Here is a 12,407-nt window from a genome sequence, read left to right as displayed (position 1 = left end):
CCAGTGGTGGAGGGAGTGAATGTTTAAAGTGGTGGATGGGGTGCCAATCAAATGGGCTGCTTTGTCTTGGATGGTGTTGAGCTTTTCAGTGTAGTTGGAGCTGCACTCATCCAGGCAAGTGGAGGGTATTCCATCACACTCCTTACTTGTGCCTTGTAGATGGTGGAAAGGCTTTGGGGAGTCAGGAGGAGAGACACTCGCCACACATTACCTAGCCTCTGACCTGCTCTTGCTGCCACAATATTTATGTGACTGGTCCAGTTAAGTTTCTGGTTAATGGTGATGCCCAGGATGTTGATAGTGGGGGATTCAGCGATGGTAATGCCATTGAATGTCAAGGGGAGGTACTTAGACTCTCGCTTATTGGAGATAGTCATTGCCTGGCACTTCTGTGGCGCGAATGTTACCTGCCACTTATCAGCCCAAGCTTGAATGTCGTCCAGGTCTTGTTGCATGCGGGCATGGACTGCTTCATTATCTGAGGAGTTGCGAATGGCGCTGAACACTGTGCAGTCATCAGCAAATATCCCCATTTCTGACCTTATGTTGGAGGGAAGGTCATTGATGAAGCAGCTGATGATGGTTGGGCCTAGGAGACTGCCCTGAGGAACTCCTGCAGCGATGTCCTGGAGCTGTGATGATTGACCTTCAACCACCACAACCATCATCCTTTGTGCTAGGTATGACTCCAGCCAGTTGAGCGTTTTCCCCCTGACTCCCATTGACTTCAGTTTTACTAGGGTTCCTTGATGCCAGACTCGGTCAAATGCTGCCTTGATGTCAAGGGCAGTCACTCTCACCTCACCTCTGGAATTCAGCTCCTTTGTCCATGTTTGGGCCAAGGCTGTAATGAGGTCGGGAGCCGAGTGGCCTTGGCGGAACCCAAACTGGGCATCAGTGAGCAGGTTATTGGTGAGTAAGTGCCGCTTGATAGCACAGTCGATGACACCTTCCATCACTTTGCTGATGATTGAGAGTAGACTGATGGGGCGGTAATTGGCCGGGTTGAATTTGTCCTGCTTTTTGTGGACAGGACATACCTGGGCAGTTTTCCACATTGTTGGATAGATGCCAGTGTTGTAGCTGTTCTGGAACAGCTTGGCTAGAGGCACGGCTAGTTCTGGAGCACAAGTCTTCAGCACGATAGCCGGGGTGTTGTCGGGGCCCATAACCTTTGCTGTATACAGTGCGCTCAGCTGTTTCTTGTTATCACGTGGAGTGAATCAAATTGGCTGAAGAATGGCTTCTGTGATGGTGGGGGCCTCGGGAGTAGGCCAATATTATTATGTCCGTGTATAATTGAGACCCGGACTGCAGGAGTTGGTTACAACAGATGTTTACTGAGTGGAGTCAAAACTGGAACTACTATGCAAAGTTACTATACAGGCTTATATACAGGGGTGGTCACTACTGGTACTGCAGTATACAGGGGCTGCAGAATATAGTTCCTTCTGCAAAGTATATACACAACAATTCCTCCCCTTTTAGCTAAACAGTACATAACATTCGATTAATAACTAAATAACATATTTACAATTACAGTCGCTATACATTAGCTGAAGTTAAGCAATTATAAGTTCAGTCTTTGAGGAGGCTTCCTGATTCTGTCCGGATAACGCCTCTTTGGGGTATCAGGTTCTTCTGGCAAAGTTGATTCGGAGTCAACATCGTTGTTTGGTTCGTCTGCTTCCAATATCACCGATTCTGAGGTAGATGCAATTGGTACTTCGGTTTCATCACCAGGTGTATCGGATCGTGATGTGGAATTGACGTTTTCCAGCGACTCTAGAATCTGGTCAGCATGGCATCTTGCAATGCTCTCTCCAACGTCCACGGTATACATTAGAGGTCCTTGCCGTGTGCAGATCGTTCCTGGCTGCCATTTCTCTGTGCGGTAGTCCTGGGCCAAAACTGGTTGACCTATCTTAAAACTCCTGGTCGGCCTTTCATTCATATTCTGAAACTGCCTGTTCTCCACATCTCTTCTGATGTTTGGCTTAACCAAATCCAAGCGGCATCGTAGTCTTCGATTGAAGAACATCATGGCTGGAGTTTGGTTGGTAACCGCATGTGTCGCAAACAAGAAGTTATCCACCTTGTGTTGTAGGGGTATGTCTTCATTACACATTGCCTTAATAGCCTTCTTGAATGTTTGAACGAACCTCTCAGCCAATCCATTGGTGGCTGGATGATATGGGGCGGATGTGTAGTGCTTAACGCCATTGTTCTTTAAGAACCTCCGGAACTCTTCAGACACAAACTGTGGTCCATTGTCGGAGCAAATCTGTTCAGGCAGCCCATTTCTGGTGAATATGGTTCATAAGACTATGATAGTTTTTTCTGTGGTGGTTGAGGACATTTTTATTACCTCTGGCCACTTTGAATGTGCATCCACCGCAATTAAAAACATTGGCCTAGAAATTCAGTATAGCCACTTTTGGGGCGGAAAAGTCGGGCGGCCGCTAAAGTTTGCGCCCGGCGCAAAGCCGAGGCCACTTCGCCGATATTCAGTAGCTTTGCCCTAAGAGTTTGCTCGAGCGCTAAAACTGGCGTTACACAACTATCTTTAGGCGCAAAGCCGGCGGTGCCGAGCTAAACCGCCGAGGCCGGGCGCAGCGCAGGTGCCGTCATTTCTTGATTGACAGCAGACACCCTGGCGCCAGCCAGCTCTTAAAGGGGGAAGGGTCGAGTTCATCTGCTGCCACGCCCTGGACACTGCAGCCCTCCAGCTAGGCCTAAACACTGCTGCTGAACAGAAATAGCACCGGGAAAGATGCAGAAGGCCCGTGAACGAGCGCAGCGCTTCACTGGCCATGATTTGAGGGTGCTGGTTAGGGCTTTGGAGAGGAGACGCAAACTCTTGATCCCGGACAGTGGCAAGAAGCCTGCCACCAGCGTCTACAGGAAAGCCTGGAGGGAGGTCGCCCACAGGGTCACATCCAACAGCGAGGTCCCCAGGACTGGTGTCCAATGCCGGAAAAAGTTCAATGACCTCACAAGGATCGTCAGGGTGAGTCCCCTTTCCAGTGTCCTCCTCATCCTTGCATGTGCACCTCACATTATGGGCAAAGGGACCTCAAAGCCCTAATGGCCAGCCCTCATCCAGCAGCTATGGAACTGGCATGAACATCAATTGCACATTCTGCACTTTACACACTGGCCAAGGTATTCGACCATGGGAGGCAGTGCACACAAGATCAGGGCACCACACTGGCCAAGCTATTCGACCATGGGGGGCAGTGCACACAAGATCAGGGCACCACACTGGCCAAGCTATTCGACCATGGGAGGCAGTGCACACAAGATCAGGGCACCACACTGTACTTAGAGGCCGTCCTTTCTCTGCAGGCCAAGCTGGCACACAATCAGAAGAGCCGGACTGTGACCGGGGGAGGCCGTCCCCAGATCCAGCAGCTCAGTGACCTTGAAGAGCGCGTGGGTAGCCTCATGGGTGCCCGGGTGATTGGCCCCGTTGCATCTGGAGATGCCGACCCTGTTCTGGGCACCAATGGTAAGGGCATCACCTTTTGGACCTCTCTCGTCCCACTTGCGCTTCAGATCTACATCCTTTGCCACTGCCCGACCAATGCGCTGAATGCCACCATTCATGCCTCCCTCGCTGACGCCCTCTCCTCACTCTAAAGCTACTCTTGTGCCTTCCTGCTTTCAGATGGTGAGGAGGAGGTCCCTGAAGCTGCCAGTGACAGCCCCTCGGAAGAGGAGGAGGAGGAGGAGGAAGAGGAAGAGGAAGGCGGCCCATCAGGGGAACCCTCAGCCACGCCAGGGGATGCCAATGGAGGGGACACGTCTTCCCTGGAGGAGAGCCAGGGGGAAGTGTCGCAGGGGAGTGTAGCTCCTGTTCCCAGTGGCGTGCAGCAACGCGGGAAGGGTCGGGCAGCTCGGCAGCCTTCTTCCCAGAGGGGGGAAGGGTCGCAGGGGAGTGTAGTTGCTGGGCCCAGTGGCATCCAGCAACGCGGGAAGGGTCGGCCAGCTCGGCGGCCTTCTCCCCAGAGGGAGAGTCCGGCCTCCAGTCCGGAGATGGTCCTCGCCAAGGAGGTGCGCCTCCTCGATCAAATGTCCGTGGACTCGGATCGCCGGCACACCGAGTTCATGGGGGTTGTGGCACGGTTGCCTGAGGCCATCGAGTCCCTGGCTCATAGTGTGACCGATTTTGGCGCCTCACAGGCCAGGAGTTTCGAGCAATTCGAAGCAGCACAGGCCGCGAGTCGGGCCGAATTCGGGGCAGCACAGGCCGCGAGTCGGGCCGAATTCGGGGCAGAACAGTCCGCGAGTCGGGCCGAATTCGGGGCAGAACAGTCCGCGAGTCGCCAGGTGATCAGTGGTGCCGTGCAGTCACTGGCTGGTCTGATGCGGGCACAGACCAGGGCAGTACGGGCACTCACTGCTGCCACACTCGCTGTGTCAGCCAGGCATTGCCAGGGCACCCGCCGCGCTGCAGCAGCACAGCGGTCTGTCCTTCAGTAGATTGCTGCGCATGCTGCAGTGCTGGCCCAGGCGAGTGCCAGTGTCTCAGGCGAGCAGCGAGCGCCTGCCATCAGCCAGCTTGCCCCCATTCCTGCAGCCGCCACTGCCACTCCCCCAGTGGAGCTGCGACGAGCTGCTGGAGAGACTGCTGCTGCCCAGCCACAGCTGCAGCAGTCACCAGCCGGCCCCTCGAGGGCCAGAGCTCATCTAGGCCGACCCCCAAGGGCATCTGCCGTCATGCCATGTGCCCCTCAGGAGCCTTCCCCCAGCCTTGCAGCAGCCACTGGGCACACTTTGAGGAGGAGCAGCAGGGCGGCCAGGGGCCGCAAAAGGCTGGTCAAGGAATCGCCCTCGCGGGCCACAAAGTAGAGGGTGTGGGCAAATGTGTTTTTATATGGGGATGGTTGTTTTTATATGGGGATGGTTGTTTTGTTTATGGGGATGGTTGTTTTTGTAAGGCCGAGGATGAAGGCCATTTTTGTGGAAATGTTTTGTTATTCCTCCCCAGGTTGTGGGAGTGAGTCATGTGTGTGACTGTTTTTTGGGGGTGTTGTCTGTTTTTGGGTTTCATGCGGGAAGGGCCTGAGTTTGTTCAATAAAGCATTTTATTTATTCAGCTTGTCCATGTTTGATGTTTGAAGTGGTTGTTGCCTTAACCGGCTGAGGGCTTGCGGAGCGGCTGCATTCAGGTCCCTTCATTGCCACAAGCCATTCCCTGACAGGGGGCCTAGAAGTGATGTTCAATAAGCCGCCGACGGGCGGCCCTTGGACCTTGTGCCTCCCTCCTGGGCTGGTACTCCTCCTCCTCCTCCTCCTCCTCATGCTCCTCCTGCTCCTCCTCCTGAGGTGGTGCTCCAGCGTGAGGTGGCAGTGCCTGAGTCCTGCGGATAGCCAGGTTGTGCAGCATGCAGCAAACGACCACGACCTGGGAGACTGTCTCCGGCGAATACTGCAGAGATCCTCCAGAACGATCCAGGCAGCGGAACCGTTGCTTGAGGACGCCAATCATTTGTTCTATGATGTTCCTAGTGGCTTGATGGCTTTCGTTGTATGCCTCCTCAGCAGGGGTCCTGGGCGCGCGGAGCGGGGTCATGAGCCAGGTACACAAAGGATAGCCTTTGTCCCCGATAAGCCATCCTCTTGGGGGAGGCTGTGCCTGGAACATGTCAGCCACAGTAGTCTGTCGCAGGATAAATGCATCGTGGCTGCTGCCTGGAAAGCGGGCATTGACAGCTAGGATGCGCTGCCTGTGGTCACACACCAGCTGTACATTGAGGTAGCCCTTCCGGTTGCGGTAATCCTCGGCATTGTCGATAGGTGCCCGCAAAGCCACATGCGTGCAGTCAATGGCGCCCTGCACCATGGGGAAGCCCGCTATTCTCGCAAATCCCACTGCGCGCTGCTGCTGCTTCTCCAGGGTCATGGGGAAGGAGATGAATTGGTGTCTCCTTCTGAAAAGGGCATTGGTCACCTGGCGGATGCAGCAATGCACGGCGAACTGGGATATGTTAGCAATGTCCCCAACAGCGGCTTGGAAGGAGCCGCTTGCATAGAAGTTCAGAGCCACCGTGACCTTCACTTCCACCGACAGAGATGCCCTGCACCTCAGCTGTGGACGCAGATCTCTGTGAAGCAGCTGGCAGACCTCTGCAACCACCTCCCTTCTGAAGCGCAGCTTCCTAACACACTGCACGGCAGGCATGGTGAGATAGGACACCTGCTGGCGGTATTTCCTGAGTGGGTAAGGCCTAGGTTGCCGACGCCTGTTGCCCCCTCTGCGTCTAGCCAGGGCTGCCCCTCTCACACAGCGTCTGCGAGCCCTTCGCACATAATGCTGAAACTGAGGGTTGGCACCCCATGCAGCCCCCATAATATACTGGCAAACAATGACCTCACAATGAAGGCAAATTGCCAAGCTCTGGCCTGAAGCCAAAAATACCTCTCCTATGTTGGGCCAAAGCAGTAAGCTCTCTTCCTTGGTCTCTGTCCAGAAATCCGTTGCACAAGAGTGATTGCTGCAAAATGGCTGGCCTTTATAGTTCAGGGTAAGTGCCCTTTAATTTGCGCTCCCCGCGGCCCGCATGGCCTCTGCTGCGTTCCAGTTCACAGTTCTTAGGAGCGCCACGCCCACATTGGGCGGGCGCGACTGAAGTTCCGGATTGGGGCGCACAAAGGGCGTTGCACGAGGAAATGACGTCATAATCTGCACGCGCAGCTGAGCGCGTGCAAACACTTTGCGCCGGCGCTAAATGTCTACTGAAGTTGGGCGTAGGCACAGATCGTGCTGCGCCCGGCCGCTAAGTGCCTAGCGCTCGAGATCTACTCATCCTAAGGCGCTAACGGCTGGCGCACGCAACTGAAATTCTAGGCCATTGAGTCCATAAATGGACCAGCAAAATCAATGTGCACCCTTTCCCATGGACATGAGGGCCACTCCCATGGATGTAGAGGGGCTTGTGGTGGGGCGTTTTGGACCTTCTGACATCCTGTACAGCTCTTGGTCATCTCTTCGATTTCTCTATCGATTCCCGGCCACCACACAAACGCTCTGGCTAAGTTCTTCATTTTTACCCCTCCCAGATGACCCTCATGAAGCTCATTGAGCACTCTATCCTTCAATTTGGGTGGAATTACTACTCTGGATCCACACATCAAGGTTCCTCTGCACACTGACAGCTGTTCTCTTCTCGGCGAGAATGCTGGCAACAGTGGTTCGCCATGTGCTGGCCACCCCTTCACCGTTAAATCATAGACCATGGAGAGTGTCGGGTCATTTCGTGTTTCCTTTTCTATGTTTGCATTCCTCACAGGTAGACATTCGACTATGGTCGAGTGGAATATCTCCACAGGATCCACTGCAGGTGCTTCTTCCACCGTCGGCAACGGTAGGCGCGACAATCCATCAGCATTCCCATGCTGTTTAGTTCTTTTGTACTCGATGTCATATTGGTGTGCCCCTAGGAAAAGGGACCACCTCTGTAGCCGTTGTGCTGTCATTATCGGGACGCCCTTCTGAGGGTTGAAAATGGAGGCAAGAGGTTGATGATCAGTTAGTAAAGTAAATTTCTGATCATGCAGGTAGTGATTGAACTTCTTCACCCCCCACACCAGGCTGAGGGCCTCTCTGTCAATCTGGGCGTAGTTGCGCTCTGCTGAAGTTAACGAGCGTGACACAAAAGCTATCGGCCTCTCTGAACCATCAAGGAATTTATGTGACAGTACCGCTCCAATGCCATAGGGAGACGCATCACACGCCAGTCTTATCGGTAGCGATGGGTTGTAGTGAGCCAATATTTCTCTTGAAGTGATTAGGTCTTTACTCTTCTGAAAGGCCCGCTTACATTCATCGCTCCATTTCCATGCTACTCCAGTTTGTAGTAGGGCGTTCAGTGGGTGCAGAATTGTGGACAAATTCGGCAAAAACTTATGGTAGTAATTCACCAATCCGAGGAATGACCTCAGTTGCAACAAATTTTCAGGCGCTGGAGCCTTAACTACCGCTTCAATTTTGTCAGGGGACTTATGTAACCCCTCTTCATCAATCACGTGGCCACAATACGATATCTGTTTCTTAAAAAACTTGCACTTGGGGCGATTGGCTCGTAGCCCATGTTCTCTTAGTCTAGTGAGCACCTGCTCTAGGTTGGCAAGGTGTTCACTGTCATCTTCACCTGTCACTAGGATGTCATCCAAATAACACTGAGTCCCCGGAATCCCTTGCAGGACTTGTTCCATCGCTCTTTGCCATATCGCCGGAGCTGATGCCACTCCAAATACCAGTCGATTATACTGGTAAAGACCTTTGTGAGTGTTTATCGTGAGATACTTCCTAAAAGATTCTTCAACCTCCATCTGCAAATATGCTTGTGCTAGGTCAATTTTTGTAAAACGCTCCCCTCCAGATAGTGAGGTGAAAATATCTTCTATCCTCGGGAGAGGATACTGTACTGTGTGAAGGACTGGGTTCACCGTCACCTTGAAATCCCCACAGATGCGAACCTTCCTTGGTTCCTCAGACTTATTGTTTAATATTTTCTTCATGACAGGAACGATGGGTGTCGCCCACTCGCTCCAGTCCACCTTAGATAACACGCCTGCATTCTCCAGATTCTCCAGCTCTGCCTCGACGGCTGGGCGAATTGCATTCTCTTCTATTTTTATCGAGGCGGTTACGCCTTTAAGAGTTCCCAGTTCTTGTTGAAATACCTCTTTGGCGTTAGCTAAGATTTTTGACAATCATCCAGGTGTGACGTCGTCATCCTTTTTACCAGCCACAGTCAGTGCCTGAATGGAGTGCCAGTCTAAATTTATCTTTCTGATCCATTCACATCACAATAACGGTGGTCCACCATCTTGCAATATGTACAGATACAATTTCTGTATTTCCTTGCCGTTGTATTCGACAGGCACCCTTATTTTCCCTCTGGGGTATACTTTCTGCCCCGTATACATCTTCAAGACAATGGATGTCTCTTTCAAGGGTATGTGTGAGAATAGCCGCTCATAGTCTCGTCAATTCATGACGGTCAGGGCTGATCCTGAATCCAATTCCATTTTGACTTGGGACCCTGCTATCGTGAGGGTGACCCAAATGGTTCGGTGATCCTCTTTTGCGATTACGTTGTGAAGTTTGAGACAGCTTAGTCTCTTGTTCCCGGATTCACTATCGCTCTTCTGGTCTTCGGAACTACTGTCCGTCATCTTTTGTACTTTCCTGTACTGTTCCTTAGTAGCCTTTTTGTTGTTGTTAGTCTTCTTCCCAGACCTGCAAACTCGTGCAATGTGTCCCATCTTTCCGCATTGCCTGCATATTTTGTCCTTGGACCAGCAGTCCTTCTGGTCATGGGTTGTTCTGCCGCAGCGATAACATTTTTCAAATTCCAGTGTCATTTCATGGGTGCCGTATTCCTGTGGCTTTTGTTGTATTTCCGCAGCTCCCCTTGTTGCTGCTTCGTACGATACTGCCACGCTGGAAGCCTTATCTAGCGTCAGCTCTTTCTCTGAGAGTAACCTCTTCTTGGTTCCTTCACTCAGGAGTCCACAGACAAATTTGTCCTGTAGGGTATCTGCCAGTCCTGCTCCGAACTGGCAGTGCTTTGATAGCTTGCGTAGTTCCGTAAGGTAATCAGCATTGCCCTCATCTTGATGCTGATTTCTCTTGTGGAATTTAAATCTTTCTGCTATCAGCAGCGGTGTAGGATTTAGGTGTTCCTGTAGGATATCAACAATTTCGTTAAAACTCTTCGCCATCGGTTTGGCTGGAGTAATCAGGTTCCGCAATAGGCCGTACGTTCTTGCGCCCATTACGTTTAGTAGTACCGATGCCTTTTTCTCATCGGCTACTTCGTTTGCCTCGCAATATACTTGGTCCAGTCTTCTATTGCATTATCAAAGGCAGTGATATTGCCAGTCTTCGGCATCTTGCAAATCTATGATGACGCCTCCCGCGCTTTGCCTTCTTCCCCGATTGAACAAAATGGCGCCTCCCGCGCTTTGCCTTCTTCCCCGCTGGATTAAGATGGCACCTCCCGCGCTTTCTGTCTTCTCTGCTGCTGCTAGCGCTGCTGCTGGCGTTTTTATGCCTTGATGGTGACGCCCTATGGTCTTCGCGCACTTCCCCCCCCGCGCTGCTGCTAGCACTGCTCTCCGCGGTCCCCGTGGCAAACTGCAGCTCCTCGCGGCTTTCTGCGCTTCTAATTTCTTTTATTTTCCCGTCGTCAGAGCAAACCCTACGGGACACTTTCCTCCCTCTTCTCAGGCCTGTACGCTGCCCGGCTTCATAGCACCGGCCGCGCCCTGTGTGTTCCACCCTCTCTCTCTCTCTCCTCTTCCCGACAATGCTGCTCGGCCCCGTTGAAAAGCCACCTGATCGAGCTCTAGCCCGCCGCAGCCCAGGAAGGATCAGTGTACTACCTGCCACCAGCCCGATTAGCTGGGACACCATAGACAGGATAACCAAGCGCCACTCTCGTCAGCCTCTCCTGCAAATCTTCAACTCCGATGAATCAGAGGCGGATGCCCACGGTCGACGCCCGTTTCTTCTGTTTGTTTTTTTTTCTTTCTTCCTTCTGGCCTCGACCTCTACAACTTCGCTTCAGGGATGGATCCCCATGAGGTGGTGCAGAACTGTAGGTAAGTTCGGATCTGCTCGTCGCCAGTATTATGTCCGTATATAATTGAGACACGGACTGCAGGAGTTGGTTACAACAGATGTTTACTGAGTGGAGACAAAACTGGAACTACTATGCAAAGTTACTACACAGGCTTATATACAGGGGTGGTCACTACTGGTACTGCAGTATACAGGGGCGGCAGAATATAGTTCCTTCTGCAAAGTACATACACAACAATTATGGATCATCCACTTGGCACTTCTGGCTGAAGTGGGTTGCAAACGCTTCAACCTTGTCTTTTGCACTCACGTGCTGGGCTCCACCATCATTGAGGATGGGGATATTCTTGGAGCCTCCTCCTCCCGTTAATTGTTTAATGGTCCACCACCATTCAGGACTGGATGTGGCAGGACTGCAGAGCTTTGATCTGATCCATTGATTGTGGGATCGCTTAGCCCTGTCTATAGCATGCTGCTTCCGCAATTTAGCATGCATGTAGTCCTTTAGATTAGCTGATTTTAAGGTTGAGTGTTACAACCTGAAGATTGTTGTAGAAAGAAAAGACTGAGGAAGGAAGGTACAGAGTTCCACAGTTTTGAGGTGTTGCAAAATATGAGTTAGAGTTGGAAATGTGTAGGTTGCTATATTTGTAACTTAAGCGGAACAAGAGAGGGAAATTCAGAGATCAAACCACAAACCTGAGGGGAATATCCAACATACATGGAGAAGGTGGAGTCAGGAGATCATGACTTCTCTCTTCCCAATTTTCTTCCCAACTTTGTTGCCTTTCTTTTACTACTTCACTTACTTTCATAGCCTGGATTTTCCTCTGTATTTGTGCCTGTTTTGGGAAAGATTTAGGGCAGATGGGAGCAGGTATTATGGTGGGGAGTCATTCTGCCAGCTCCCCGTGATCTGTTCTCACTTCCGGGATTTTCCACCAAAGGTTTGGGTAATGACAGAAAAACTTCATTCCGACATATTTGTCATCATTAAATGCTAAGGAATGCATTTTGTTCCTGGCGCCTAGCATTGTTAAAGCGGCAGCGAGGGCAGGCAGAAAGGGAATTTACAAGATGAAAGGACCACCTTGTTTAATGCAATTAACTTCAGTGGGTCTAGAATGAGGGGCCAAAGATGCGAGATGAAAGATCAGCGATTTAGAACAGAGGGCAGGAGAATCTTCTTTACACAAAGAGTTGTGAGGCTGTATAATTCATTTCCAGAGCTAATGGTTAGTGAGACAGAAACTATGTCAATATTCATGACTAGATTGGACAGATGGATGAAGGAAAAGGGGATGAAGGGATATGAGATCAGGGTGGGTAAATGTGATCAGGGCTTTGAATGCTGCCATAGGCTGGATAGGGCTGAATGGCCTGTTTTCGTGTTTTTTATTTATTCATTCTCAGGATATGGACATTTATTGCCAATTTTTAGTTGTCCTGAGAAGGTGGTTGTGGCCCTCCTTCTTTAACACAATTGAATAGCTTGCAAGAAGGTAGTTAAGAGTCAACCATGTTGGTGTAGAACTGAAGTCACATATAGGCCAGACTAGGTAAGGACAGCAGGTTTCCTTCCCTAAAGGACATTAGTGAACCAATTGGGTCTTTACAATCTGAGAACTTCATGATACCAGGTTTTATTTCCAGCTTTTTAAAAAATGTAATTCAACTTCTCAAACTGTCATGGTGGGATTTTAACTCATGCTCTCTGGATTAATAGTCCAGCCCTTTCAGTTATTAGTCCAGTAACATAACCATTACTGTATTTCTATGAAGGCACCAGGAAATTTAAAATAAGATTTTA

Source organism: Somniosus microcephalus, chromosome 10 (assembly GCF_052327205.1).
Source record: "Somniosus microcephalus isolate GS21.2 chromosome 10, FLI_Smic_1.0, whole genome shotgun sequence".
Taxonomy (NCBI): domain Eukaryota; kingdom Metazoa; phylum Chordata; class Chondrichthyes; order Squaliformes; family Somniosidae; genus Somniosus; species Somniosus microcephalus.
This window is presented reverse-complemented; position numbering follows the sequence as displayed.